Source organism: Macaca thibetana, chromosome 5 (genome assembly GCF_024542745.1).
Source record: "Macaca thibetana thibetana isolate TM-01 chromosome 5, ASM2454274v1, whole genome shotgun sequence".
Taxonomy (NCBI): domain Eukaryota; kingdom Metazoa; phylum Chordata; class Mammalia; order Primates; family Cercopithecidae; genus Macaca; species Macaca thibetana.
This window is the reverse complement of record NC_065582.1, coordinates 31263454-31278263: the sequence shown is the minus strand read 5'-3', so window position 1 is coordinate 31278263 and position 14810 is coordinate 31263454. Positions and strand designations below refer to the sequence as shown.

Sequence of the window (14810 nt, the reverse complement as noted above, 5' to 3'; positions counted from 1 at the left end):
GCCCGGCTAACTTTGTATTTTTATTAGAGACGGGGTTTCTCCATGTTGGTCAGGTTGGTCTCGAACTCCCAACCTCAGATGATCCACCCGCCTCGGCCTCCCAAAGTGCTCAGATTACAAGCGTGAGCTACTGTGCCCGGCCTTATTCTAATTATTAATAGGAATTATTTACATTATTAAAGTTATGGGTAAGAGTCGTTAAATTGTTGATGTTTTGGTTAAATGATAAGCACTCTTAAATGTTGTCTGATTAGATCTTCACATGAACCCTGAAAGGTAATGTTTTCTTCCCTTTCCAGAATGAAGAGAGAAATTTAGAAATTTGTCAAGGTCATGGGCACATCAACACTTAGTCCAGAACTTGAACTTAAGCTTATCTGATTCCCAAGCCTGAAATTTTTCAGTCACATACAAACACCAAACTCAAATTCTCTCTCATTTTTATTATTATTACATATAATAAGTAATTTCTATTTTATTACATATAATAATAAAATAATGTATATTGTTATATTATTAATATATTACATATGATAAAATGTTACTATTATAGATAATATATGATAAAATGATTTATAATTATATAATATTTTATCATTTATTATATCTCATTTTATAAGATGAGAATTCCTCCTATTCCCATTAACAGGTAAACAAGCTAGCCAAGCAAGCTGAACTGGTTGCAGATTTACCATGTTTTATTTCCCAGGGAGAGGAGAGAAGGGCACTGCAAGGACAGGTACAGCTTGCGCAAGGTCATGGAGACAGGAAAGGACATGGCAGGCTCAGAACATGATGAGAAGTCTGGGGTAGTTTAAGAGGAGAGCTGAAGCACATGCTTGGAGATGAAGTTAGAGAGGATCACCAGAACCAGATCATGAAGGTCTTTGTAAGTCACGTGCCAGAGTTAGGATGGTAGTATATTAGTAATTCGAATCCAGGTTTTGCACAAAATGGAAGTAACTCAGGCAAATTACCAAAAATAGACTACAATGTGAGAAACTGAAAGCAATCCTTAGAGAGGGCGTGGTCATTGCACTTGAGTCACTGGAAAGATACAGGCTATGACCAAGTCGAATCAGCTACTGGTTTTCACAAGGAAGTAACTCAGGCAAATTACCAAAAATGGACTAAAATGTGAGAAACTGAAAGCAATCCTTAGAGAGGGCATGGCCATTGCATTTGAGTCACTAGAAAGACACAGCCTATGACCAAGTCAAATCAGATACTGGTTTTCACATCGTTTTCCTAGGACCTTAATACATTTTTAAAATATTTTCTCCCTATTCCTGTCTATAAAATACACAAAATATGTGTGGAACACACTACAGAATGTTTGTTGAATACCCTGACCGTGATAGGACTGGCCTTTTTGATATTGCACTCCACAGATATCCGACTATTATCTCTATTTTTCATTCTCAAGAGTTTGATCTAGTCTGTGTTGTGTTTTCCACACTTCCTATTTCCCTTGTGTTATTTTCCAACTCACTATTTTCTTTAACTCTGGAAAGCCCTCTTATCCAGTTTGCAAATAAGGCAATAAATAAAACATAACAGAAAACATTAACAAAGTCTCATACAATAATGGACAATGGATGGACAAAATACTTATACACAGTTGTTTGAATCAAATGGAATAAACTCATTATTTGGAAGTACATACAATCTGTACTCTTTAATCAGTCAGTAACTTTGCAACACAAAGGTTGTTACTCAGAAAGTATCAGTCAACAGATTTAAGAGATTTTATTCAGCAACTATAACCTCACAGCAGTAGAAAACAGCACATAGACAAATAATTGAAAATATTGTGTTTATAGGACTAAGGCCTAATACCTGTAAGAATATAATTTTACTCTATTTTAATATATTTACATTTTAATCAATAGTACTACCCATGATATGTTTAATGCATGGGTGTAAATTCATTACGTTTTCTCATTTGTATTTTCCTTTATAAAGGACACCTTAAGAGTATGATGAAACAGTGCTGAAAGTTTAAGGTGCATTATGGGAAATGCATCAATCAGCGATAACTTCAATATCCTCAGCAGACTTTCAATTTCCCTAAGAATTGCAGAACCATAGGCATGCTATCTAGAGAAATAGCTTGCTCAGAACATCTTTAAAATAAGAATACATTCAATCATTCTTGCGGGTAATTATTAACCCAAGTATTGAACTCTAAGAGATACCTGACTTAAAATAGGGTCTTTTTGCAAATACTGTATACATTATAAGCACACCATTGTTAATGCCTTCTAACATGACTAGAAATATTATAACTACAGGTCACGGAAAACTATAGTTTTAATACACATATGAAAAGATTAGTGGTTTACCTTCAACTGAACGAAGTCATATTCTTCCACTGGATAAATTATTTTCTGGCATAAATTAGATGCATATTTGGAAACTCGTATTAACTGCTTCAAAATAATATAGCCAGGAAATCATATACACTTTGGAGTTGCAATATTGGTGTACTAAATAGGGTTTACACTTATGAGCTGAAAGAATTCCATACACATGGAATGCACAAAGTTTTGTTTACTGTTTCCAAAAAAAAGTAACTTCTATGCCAATTTGTGAATTTATATTAGGCTGGTACAAAAGTAACCGGTTTTATGGCAAAAACCCCAATTACTTTTGTACCAACCTAATGGAAACCTAGCTAAACTAGAAAAATACTTTGTTCACTTGATTAGTACAGATATATGCTCTAGAATCTAAATCTAAAATCCAACCTCTCTTTAGGATTTTTAGCAATAGTTGATGACAAACTACAGCTGTGGGAAATATAGCATTATCCCCACCACTGTGCTTACTGGTGAGCTAGTCCTCATTTGAAATATTTCTCTTTTTATCTCTTTCTTTCCTTAACTATCTCTTCCTTTCATCCTTTCCTTCCCTTTTTCCCCCCAAAAAACAATTAAATTTTCTTAGTCTAGTTGTTTCACAGACAAAATCTGTAGTCCCTAGAGTTTCTATGAGGCAGGTAAAGGGCTTACGTCCTTTGAGAAAACAAGGTCTTGGTGGCAGACTATGTTAACATCAGGCCTGAAATGCCCTTGGGGGATATTTATAGAAATTGGGTCTTACCTGGCTGACAACAGAGTCTGGAGAAAAGGACTACTTTCTATATGCATTAAAAGGAACTTCACGACACCATTATTTTAAAATACTCTTCTAAGTATTTCAGACACACGGACAATTATTCATTCTTCCTTTCCTTCAATTTTGTTTTACTTCCTACAATATGCCAAGCACCAATACAGGCATCAGAAATAAATGATGGACAACTCCAGAAAGATCCCTCACCTATGGGAATTTATAATCTGGTGGTGATATTTAAATAACAAAAAGTAAACTAATAAACAAGATATCTCAAAGAGTAATAAGTATTGTGAAGAAGGAGAAAGTAGTGGAATAGGATAGTAACTAGCAAGGAATTTAAAGGGATAGAGGGATAGATAGAGGGATCCCAAGCAGTCTCCCTAAGAGAGGAATACTTATTCTGAGGCTTGAAGAATGAGGAACAGCCAGCCTTGTAATGATCTGAGGGAAGAACAATGCAGGCACTCACGTAGATGGAACAGCCAACTCAAGACTCTAAAGTCAGACCAAACCTAGCACATCAAGAGAGGACAGTGTTTGTAGATCAAATTAAGTGAGGGAAGAAAAGTGGAAAGAAACCAAGTTAGTGAATAGGATTGACCCATTTATGTAAGGTTAAAAGGTAAAGGTTTAAAGTTTAGATTTTATTCCAAGAACAATGGAGTGTTAGTAGAAGTTTTAGAAGACACATTAATGATCTACTTTAATTTTGAAAGATCCCTCGGGCTGCTGTGTGGAGAACAGGATGAAAAGAGGCAGGCGTGGAAGCAGGAAGTCCAAGTGAGAGACAGCTGCAATTAGACATGATGGCTCGCACTCTGGGGAAAGAAGCAGAGATGAGAAATTGACTCATTTCAGATAGTCAGGTGCTGAAGGATTGCAAGTGGGAGGCGATGGGCTAAAAGAATTCTTTGTTCCTAAAAGATGAGAGAATGCAAAATGAATTGTGAGAGAGAAGTCAAAGGCATTTTTTTTTTTTACGGGGAGAAAGAATAGGGGCCAGGCGCAGTGGCTTACGCTTGTAATCCTAACACTTTAGGAGGCCGAGGCAAGCAGATCACCTGAGGTCAGGAGTTTGAGACCAGCCTGACCAACATGGAGAAACCCCGTTTCTACTAAAAATACAAAATTAGCTGAGTGTTGTAGCACATGCCTGTAATCCCAGCTACTGGGGAGGCTGAGGCACTTGAACCCAGGAGGCGGAAAACAGGTTGCGGTGAGCTGAGATCGTGCCATTGCACTCCAGCCTGGGCAGTAAGAGTGAAAAATTCAATTCTAAAAGAAGGGTGCTTCCTTCCATGTTTCATAGATGTGCATCCAACCCATGTATTGTTCTAACGAGATGAGCACAGATGGTCAGGTGAGCGGGGCCATTTAATGCATGCCCAGGTGGCAAAAGCATTAAGAGAGTATGATGGAAGAGGGAGAAAATGAGTCCTTCCTCACTACTTCACCCAGTGACCTGAATTAGCAACCATCTCCCACCATGGGAGGCATTAAATTGAGATAGCATTATGGATAGAAAGAGGAAGTTAGGCAGTTGGCAACACAAACTACTTGCTCTGTTCATTAAAAGACAAACTGGAAAGGTTTGGAGATGAGGGTGCTCTACAAAAGATGAAGAGTATTAACTAGTTCCTGATATACATTTATAATAAAAGAAAAAAGGCATATGTAATATCTACTTGATATCAGAGAGGGTCTTAGCATCAAATTAGACAACATGTGCTGCTTAGCATTTCAGATAGTATTTGGCCCATGGTGCTTATAATTTCATGGATTGATGATTGATTGGATGGTGTGGAATCTAGGAAGTATATTTTTAGTACAGTCATTAGTTACAATAGAACTAACCGTGTCCAGTAAAACCTTGTCTCAGACTCTAACAGCCTCTAACTGCCTTTGAAATTGTCCTTTTGGCTAAAGATGGAAAACAAAAAATCACAGATTTCAAGTCATAAACACACAGGTGGAGTAGAATGAAATATCTGGAAATACCTTAACCTGGAAGTTAAGAGCAATGAGTTTAGAAAAAACGGGAAATTGTCATCTAGTACTGAGAGTTCTGTGAAAAGTAACAGTGAGGAGATTTTGCACATCCATTAATTTTATCTAATCATACCAAACAACCTGGCAGGGGGTCCAGAAAGGGGTCCCGATCTAGACCCCAAGATAGGGTTCCTGCATCTCACACAAGAAAGAATTTGGGGTGAGTCCATAAAGTGAAAGCAAGTTTATTAAGAAAGTAAAGGAAGAAAGAATGGCTACTCCATAGGCAGAGCGGTGGCATGGGCTGCTCAGCAGCTTATACTTATTTCTTGATTCTATGCTAGACAAAGGGTGGATTACTCATGAGTTTTCTGGAAATGGGGCAGGCAATTCTCAAAACTGAGGGTTTTTCCCCTTTTGGGACCATATAGGGTAACTGACATTGCCATGGCATCTGTAAACTGTCATGGCCCTGGTGGAAGTGTCTTTTAGCAATCTAATACATTATAATTAGCATATAATGAGCAGTGAGAAGCCAGAGGTCAGTCTTGTCACCATCTTGGATTTGCAGGGTTTTGGCTGGCTTCTTTACCACAACCTGTTTTGTTAGCAAGGTCTTTATGACCTGTATCTTGTACCAACCTCCCATCTCATCCTGTGACTAAGAATGCCTAACCTCCTGGGAATGCAGCCCGCTAGGTCTCCACCTTATTTTACCCACCCCAATGCCTCTGACATTAGTAATTCTCCTGTTCCAGAAGAAGAAACTGAAGTTTAAGAAGCCTGTACAAAGCCCACAACAGTACATCTGGGAATGTCTAAGAATGACCCTCCCTGCCCTGCAGCAGCCACACTTTAGCCTGTGCTGTAAACATGCCATACAGGTGTGGGGAGCACACATTAGGGATTGCTGTTGTCTGAGGTTGTGGCAATTCCAAAAAAAGGCAAAAGCAGGAAAACACACTATTCAAATTTAAATCAGCCTCTTTGATTTTGCTGAATAATAAGTAGTTGTATGGAAAAGCATTAAAATTAAACTCACCGGCAAGTAGATGTCATTAACAATATAATAGCCACCACAGCAATCCTAAAAAAAAGAAGCAGTGGCCACTTTTCTGTAGTCTGTAGACAGCAGTCAGCCAACAGTCACTGCCCTGGACTGCCCTTGATGGCATTCAGAGTCATGCTTTTTGTTATTTTCCCACAAAAGGTTAGATCCCCACTACGCATCATGTCCAGAAAAACCTTGTCAAACTCTCAAAGTCTCTAAATGCCTTTGAAATTGTCCTTTCGGTTAAAGATGGAAGAAAGAAATCACAGATTCCAAGTTATGAACACACAGGAGAAGTGGAATTAAATATCTCATAAATAATATTACTGGTAATTATAAGTCTTTGTGACTTATACCCAGAATTCTCAGAGAGCTTCACGCACGCACACACACACACACACACACACACACACACACACAGTGTGCAGGGTGATTTCATATTTACTCAAAAACTGTGTGAGTATACACCCAAATTCTAGGTAGAGGGGGTGTCACATATTCTAAAAATAGTGGAAATTTCAAAACTTGGAAACCCTTTCAGCTCCAAGTCTAAAAGATAAAAATATTTCCTAAACTTATTTTTTAAAAACATTTTATTTTGAAAATTGTCAAACATACACAAATATTACAAAAGTAGTACAACGAACATCCATACACCTTTCACCTGGATTCACTCATAGTTAACACTTTTCCCCATTTACTTTATCTCCCTCACCAAACATAGATACATATTTTTTCTTGCTGAGTCATTTGAGACTCAGTGGCAGACATTATGACCCTTCAGTAAGCACTTCAGCATGTATCTCCGAAGAGTTACAGTCTCTTAGCCCCCATACAATTACTAAATACAATTACATTGAAAAATAATATTATTTAACTGAAGTCTGTATTTCAGCAATCGTCTCGATTACATCCTTTATGAGGGGTGGTGGGGGGAATGATACTTTTCTTTTTTGTTTTTGTTTTTTTGAGATGGAATCTCACTGTGTCACCCAGGCTGGAGTGCAGTGGCGCGATCTCGGCTCACTGCAATCTCCACCTCCCGGGTTCAAGCGATTCTTCTGCCTCAGCCTCCCGAGTAGCTGGGCTGGGACTACAGGCAGGCACCACCATGGCTATTTTTTTTTTTTTTTTGTAGAGATGGGGTTTCACCAGCTTGACCAGGCTGGTCTCGAACTCCTGACCTCATGATTTGCCTACCTTGGCCTCCCAAAGTGCTGGGATTACAGGCGTGAGTCACCGTGCCAGGCCCAGAATGATGCTTTTCTAATCCAGCCTCCAGTCCAGGATCACACATTGCATTCAGTGGCCACAGCTGTATAATCTCCTTTAGTCAGGAAACAATGACATTGTGAGAATTGAAGAATATGGACAAGTTGTTCCATAGCATATTCTTCAATTCGGGTGTGTCTGATGCAAGCATACTTGTACATACCTAAAGTAGACCTTTTGCAAACCCAAGACTGTTATAAAACTTACCGTAAAAATACAGCAAGGAAAGAAAGCTACATGTTATGTTCAGGGACTAGTCTCCCTTTAAAGTGTCTCCTTAGATTTGCATCAATTTTTCTTTAAAATTATGACTCACAGGACTTCCTACTTTTGTATCTCACTTGTTCCTCTAATTGTTGTCAGCTAGTCTTCAAACAAAAACATCACATTTATCTATCCTGGCTAACTTTCCAAGTCATTTCGAAAGCCATAAGCCTAAACCCCACACCTTGCCTTCAGCTTTTGGCAATCATTGCGGGGTTCCTTTACTTAATTTCAGTTCTTTTGCTCCTTTCCGTAGTAGAGAGTCTGTATTGCTGTTTTCATCAGTCCTTCTGTATCAGTTAGAAATGCATCATAGGTGCAACAAAGAGAAGGACCAAGCAACAGTGACTTAAACAAATAAGAATTTAAGAATTTTTTTTTTCACATAAACAAAGTCCATATGGACACAAAGAGGGGAACTACAGATACTGGGTGGGGCCTACTTGGGTGGAGGGTGGGAGGAGGGAGAGGAGCAGAAAAAAATAACCATTGGGTACTAGGTTTAGTAACTGGGTGGCAAAATAATCTGAAAACAAATCCCCATGACATGAGTTTACTTATATAACAAACCTGAACATGTACCCCTGAACCTAAAATAAAAGTTTAACACACACACACACACACACAAACACACACACACACACACACACACTAGAAGTAAGTGCTTGCTGGCATTGCAGCAGCTATTCAGCTATGCCCTGAGGCTCCTAGGTTCTTCCTACCTTTCCCATTCCTCCATTCTTCAGGCACTGGTTTTTATGTTACATTGACTCCTAATAGATGGAAAGATGGCTACTGTCGCTCCAGACATCAAGTTCATGTTCAAAGCAGGAAGAAGGGGAAGAGTGATGTAAAGCAGGATTTTCTCCCCATTATCAGGAAAGCAATGGCTTTTCCAAAAATTTCCCAAGAAGATTTCTAGTTTTTAGGTCTCATGGTCAGAATTGGGTCACACAGTCCCACCTCGCTGCCAAGGAAACAGGGAAAGCCAGAAACAGGAGTCACTTTATTGCTTGGGGCAGTCACCTCATCTAATGTGCAGAACACAGTGTCCCTACAAACAAGATAGGGGTTGTGTTAACAGGAAAATGGGAAATGGAGAATCAATAGGCAACTAACGGTTTCCCTGAGCCCTCCCAGGCAGTATTTATATTTATTTATTCCCTACTTGTCCATTCCATTTCATATTTTTTCTCAGTTTTTCTTCATTTATCCTCTTTCCCTAGTATTTCCTCCTGAAGAATGAAATTTCAAACTATTTTTTATTAACACTCCATCTCCCACCTAGAATCAAATAATATTATAACAGCTGGTACTGCCCCTTCTTTTGACACAGAAGAAAACCTAAAATCCAGTAAGACAGAGTAGCATGCCAAATTTGCCCATCAATTTAATGGCACATCCAAGAATAAAGCAAAACTCTACTGAATACCAATATAGTAGTATCTGCCTCTGAGGATTCTTGGTGCATATTTTTGCATTCTGCCCTGTTTGGTTCATTTTGTCCCTACCTTGGGCATTTGAATATAAAGATTCCCATGAGGTTGGATCAGTTCAGCTGTTTATTTCTAGAAATGTCTATAAAGAGAAAAACTAACAAGAGAACCATCTTTTTATTGTTTTAATTTACTTCATAAATATAAATGAAGGAAAACCTAGAACCACTGTCTTCATTGGAAATCATTGTTCCAAATAAACCACGAGTCTGAGTTTGTAAAGCTGCCATCTCCAATATCTCTGTTGAGAAGTATGTCTATTTACATATATAATGTCTGTTTCTGACCTTGTGGGACAATAACTTAGAATGCCCTGAGCCACACAAACAGAAAATACTCTGATGAGACAGCATCTCCTCCTTGCACCGAAGGATTTCAAAAGAGGGACAGCCCACCCAGAATGGACATGGTCATAGAGGAAGTAAGTTAGAAGCTATAATTGACCTTGATCTTAAAGGGTAAGATCTAAATAGGTGAAAAAGAAGATATTCAGGAACACTGCCATAAGTCCAAAAAAGGGAGGTAGAAGTATCAATAACCTTTCAGGGTTCATAAGCAAGTCTATATCGGGAATTGGTAGAGGTCCATTGGTTAAGAACACGTGTTCTGGAATCAGACAGATCTGCATCCGAATCCCATTTCCACCACTTACTGGTTCCATGATCTCTAAGCAATTTATTCCTCTATGCTTTAGCTTCCTAAACTATAAAATCATGATGATATTAGAACTTATTTAATGGAGTTTCATGAAGATGAAGTGAAACAAAGCATTCAAAGTGCTTAGTCTGGTGCCTAAAACATATTAAATGCTCAAAAATATGAAGGAGAAAAAAAAAAAAAAAAAAAACTACTGACCAAAGTGAAAGGAGTCAATATAACGGACTATTCAGTTTTAAAACTAAGTTGTGGACCTAAGTGTCCATCAACAGATGATGGATAATGAAAATGTGGTATATATACATAATGGAATATTATTCAGCCTTTTAAAAGAAACTGTCATTTGTGACAACATGGATGAACCTAGAGGACATTATGCTATGTGAAATAAGTCAGGCACAGAGAGACAACTACTGCAAGATCCTGCTTATATGTACAATGTGAAGTAGCCAAAATCATACAGGTAGAGAGACGAATGGTGAGTACCAGGGTCTGGGGGAAAATGGAGAGATGTTGGCCAAAAAATGTGATTTCTTACACTTCTCTTTGTTGCACAGGTGCACAGGTGCAACAAAGAGAAGGACGAAGCAAGTGACTGAAACAAATAAGAATTAAAAAATAATTCCCAGAGATCTGTCGTACAGCATGGTGACTATAGTTAGTAATAATGTGTTATACACTTGAAAATTGCTGAGAGAGTAGATTTTAAATGTTCTCACCACAAAAAAATGATAAGCAAGTACAATGATGAATATGTTAATTGGTTTGATTTAATCATTTCCCAGTGTATACATATATCAAAACACCACATTGTACACCATATATATGTACAACTTTTACTTCTCAATTAAAAATAAATATAGGCCGGGCACTGTGGCTCATGCCTGTAATCCCAGCACTTTGGAAGGCCAAGGTGAATGGATTGCTTGATCCCAGGAGTTCAAGACCAGCCTGGGCAACATAGTGAAACCCTGTCTCTACAAAAAATATAAAAATTTAGCCACGTGTGGTCCATGTGCCTGTAATCCCAGCTACTCAGAAGACTGAGATAGGAGGATTGCTTGAGCCCAGGTGGTCGAGACTGCAGTGAGCCAAGATCATGCCACTGGTTACTCCAGCCTGGGTGACAGAATGCGACCTTGTTACAAAAATAAAGAAAATTTAAAGTTTTTTTAAAAAATTTTAAAAATTAAAATTTAAAAAAATATATAAAGAAAATTTTAAAAAATAAAGACACTCGAAAAAAACAGAAAAGTATGTTGAGACCAGTTGGGGACACTTTGACAATAAGGCTAAAGTGTCACAAAGTAAGTTATTAAAAATGTGTTATCTAGACGTGAGCTAATACAGATCAGAATCACAGTTGAGGCAGTAGGCATGGAAATAAGGCGTGAAATGGAAATGCTGTTAAGAAGAAATACAACTGCCCTTAATTTAGGATTTTTATTTCTTGGCTGCACTACCAGCATAAATCAATAAAACTGACTGTTATCGCACCAGTAAGTAGGAATAAAATGTGATAGTTGGATAGTCAAGAAAAGAGTTTTGTCATAGTTTGAGACAGATGCTAGAAATGTATAAGTACAAAATTCATGGCTAGAAATGTATAAATATGAAACCTCAGACACTTTATGTATTGGGAAATAGATACATTTATTCAATAAATGCTTACTGAATGTGAACTCGTGATTATGACAACATCTTACTCATCTGAGAATTACTTATCCTAGACCCTCGAAAACTTTGATATTTCAAAACCTAGGCATTAAAAAAAGGGAAAACATCCCGTCTTGTTTTAGGCCCTCATTCAGAGCTTATTTGCTCTCTTTCACATAGAAATCTAACATGTCCAAGTAGCTGTGTTTTTGGCCACAGCAGTTTCAAGTTACAAAGTAGAAATGGGAATTAGAGTAATGAGACTACAGAGGCAGACAAATTAATGATAGTAGAAGTGACAGCTGGTAGAAAATTGTGATGAAAACTATAAAAAGTTGGCAAGAGTCTGTGACAAAATTTATAGGACAAAAATGCCCTCAAAGGGCCCTAAAGGTATCACTGCATTGTTCAGCATGGGAACCCCAATTTACAACTAAAGGTTAATGTTATGTTCAACAGATTTCCAAAACTTCAAAAGTAAAGCTAAACACAAAAATTATATAAGATGGCTAGGTGCTATGGCTCACATCTGTTTTCCCAGCACATTGGGAGGCTGAGGCAGGAGGATTGCTTGAACTCAGGAGTTTGAGACCAGCCTAGGCAACATAGCAAGACTCTGTCTCTACAAAAATAAAAATTAAAAAATAGCCAGGAGTGGTGGAATGCTCCTGAAGTCCTGGCTACTTGGGAAGCTGGGGTGGGAGGATCACCTGAGTTCAGAGATTTGAGGCTACAGTGAGCTCTGATCATGCCACTGCACTTCAGCCTGGACAATAGAGCAAGATCCTTTCTCTTAAAAAATAACAATATCAGAGACACCAGTATGGAAATTTTTTGACAAGTTTTGCTAAAAAGGAGAGATAGGAAATGGCAATATATAAGTGGCACAGATAATTGAATCAAGAAAATATTTTTTGTTTTGTTCTGTTTTAAGAAGGGATACACAAAGCATGTTTTCAGGGAATAAGCTAGGAAAGAGGTAAACATTGATGATACTTAAGAGAGAAAGGGAGAGTTGCTAAAATGTGTCCTGAGTAGGAGAGAGGGGATGGAACTGGAAGCTCAGGTGAAGGACTGATATGGGACAGAGGCAAAGACAGCTCATCCATAACAACAGCAAGGAAGCAGAGACAGGAGGGTGACCCATGGAGAGATGCACTTTGAGGATTTGTGCAGGTACAAGGTAGGCCATCTTCTGGAAGGTCTTATTATCTACTTTCAGACGAGTTAAGTCAGAGGATTTCTTTATGGCTAGCTCTTACACAGAAAGGCAGGGGAAGGTTGGAGTCATATTTCTAGGTTTTATGGCTGATTTGGGGGGAAAGGGATTCTAGTTTCTATGGCCTGCCTTGGAGGAGGAAGGGGGATAGGAGAAAGAAGGGCAGGAGAAGGTCAGAGAGAGACTTTACTTCTGAGCCCCTTCCAATGTCCTCCAGTTCAAAGTACTCAGTATGCTAAAGTGCCATACTTTGGGATATCACTTTCTAAGCCCCAAAAATGGCTCTGAATGGTTTCCCACTGATTATTCACCAATGCTTTGTTCGGGATTTTTCATCCTGGACACTGTTGACATTTTCGGACAGATAAATATTTGTGGGAACTGCCCTGTACATTGAGGAATGCTTAGCAGCATCCTTGGACTCTACCTACTAGATGCCAGTAGCAACCCCCAAGTTGTGACAATCAAAAATGTCTCCAACCACTGCCAAATGTTCCCCGGGTCCAAAATCATCCCCAATTAAGAACAACTAGCTTAGTCCCACCTTGTTACAAAATATCCAGAGAAAACTAATATTACAATTCAATGATTTTTTATATATAGCTAAGAAACCATATTTTTACACTCTTCCATTATCTGTAAATAACATCAGAGATTTTTTTAATTATTAAAGGAATACTTACTTTTTAAAAACAAGTCAAATTTTTCCTAAGTATATAAACTGAAAGGTAAAATCCCCACTTTCTTCTGCCATTTTTGGTCCACTTCCCAAAGACTACCACTGTTGGCAGTTTTGTGTTAACATACCATAAGTTTATAAACATTAGCATATGTGTCTTTTATCTCATACAAATAAAAGCAAACTATATAGATTATTCTTCAGCATACTTTCTGTAACTTAGTGATATGCCTTAAACAACTTATTATATCAGTGGATATAGAGCTACTTCATTTTTCAAATTGTTGAACTGTATATACCTGTGCTATGAATTTATAGTTCTGTAATTGTACCATATAATTTATTTTTAAATCCTCTATTTATAATCATAGTTTGTTTAATTTGTTTCTGGATATCTGAAATCATTATTGATAGACCTGATTGAAGATAAAAATTATCTTTAAAAATAAATGAATCAGCCTGGGCACGGACCCTCACACCTGTAATGCCAGCACTTTGGGAGGCTGAGGCAGGTGGATCGCTTGAATCCAGGAGTTCGAGACCAGCCTGGGCAAAATGGTGAAACCCCATCTCTACTAAAAATACAAAAATTAGCCGAGCATGGTGGTGTGCACCTGTAATCCCACCTACTCGGGAGGTTGAGGCATGAGAATCGTTTGAACCCAGGAGGTGGAAGTTGCAGTGAGCTGAGATCACACCACTGCACTCCAGCCTGCGCAACAGAGTGAGATTCTTTCAAAAAAAAAAAAAAAAAAGAATTGAATATAGGGAAAGTTTGTCTTTGTGTATGGTTTCCTTTTTGGTTTTCTTTTGTGTTTTGTTGTTTAATTTTACTTCCTAACAAGGCATTTTAGCAAATTATTTATACACTTTGAGACTGGGGGCAATGATGTAAAAAAAATACGTATATTGAATATTTTTCATAGATTGTAAGAGGATTTCAAATGCTGGAAATAAGTTATAGAGTACAATTAAACTCTTAGTGCTTGAAAAAGTCATAGCTGTACAGAAATACTATAAATATTTTAATTAGAAATGATAGATATTTTAATCTGATTCGCTATTGTAACCATGTTACTAGCTATATGTATCTCATAATATCATGTTGTAAAGCTCCAATATACACAATACTTTATTTTAAGAAAATAAAGTAAATCTGATGCTTGGCGGAAAATATTTTAATTAAATGTATCAATTACAACCTATTACTTTATTTTAGATGTAAGTAAACAAAACTGACTGCACTGATTTCAGAGCAATGATGTTAACATTTTCCATATTAACATTTAATGTTGTTACAGAATGAGGGTTATAGTGTTACTGAGTTGTTGTTTACTTGAGTTCCCTAGACACAAACTGTGTTTTTGCATTTCTGTCAGAATCTGTAAGAGTAAAAAGCTTAGTTCA

The 14810-nt window shown here is 37.7% G+C and overlaps 1 protein-coding gene and 1 long non-coding RNA gene across 6 annotated transcripts in view; one reads left to right on the top strand and one right to left on the bottom strand.

Annotated features, from left to right (window-relative positions):
- LOC126954290 (uncharacterized) overlaps positions 1–9222 on the bottom strand; it is a 60669-nt gene extending 51447 nt beyond the window's left edge. The window contains exon 1 of the long non-coding RNA XR_007725571.1: positions 8419–9222. This is a non-coding gene — a long non-coding RNA (uncharacterized LOC126954290). The remainder of the gene's footprint in view (positions 1–8418) is intronic.
- The window catches only part of RXFP1 (relaxin family peptide receptor 1), a 125095-nt gene that overhangs the window by 13184 nt on the left and 97101 nt on the right, over positions 1–14810 (top strand). The gene's annotated exons all lie outside the window — the stretch shown is intronic.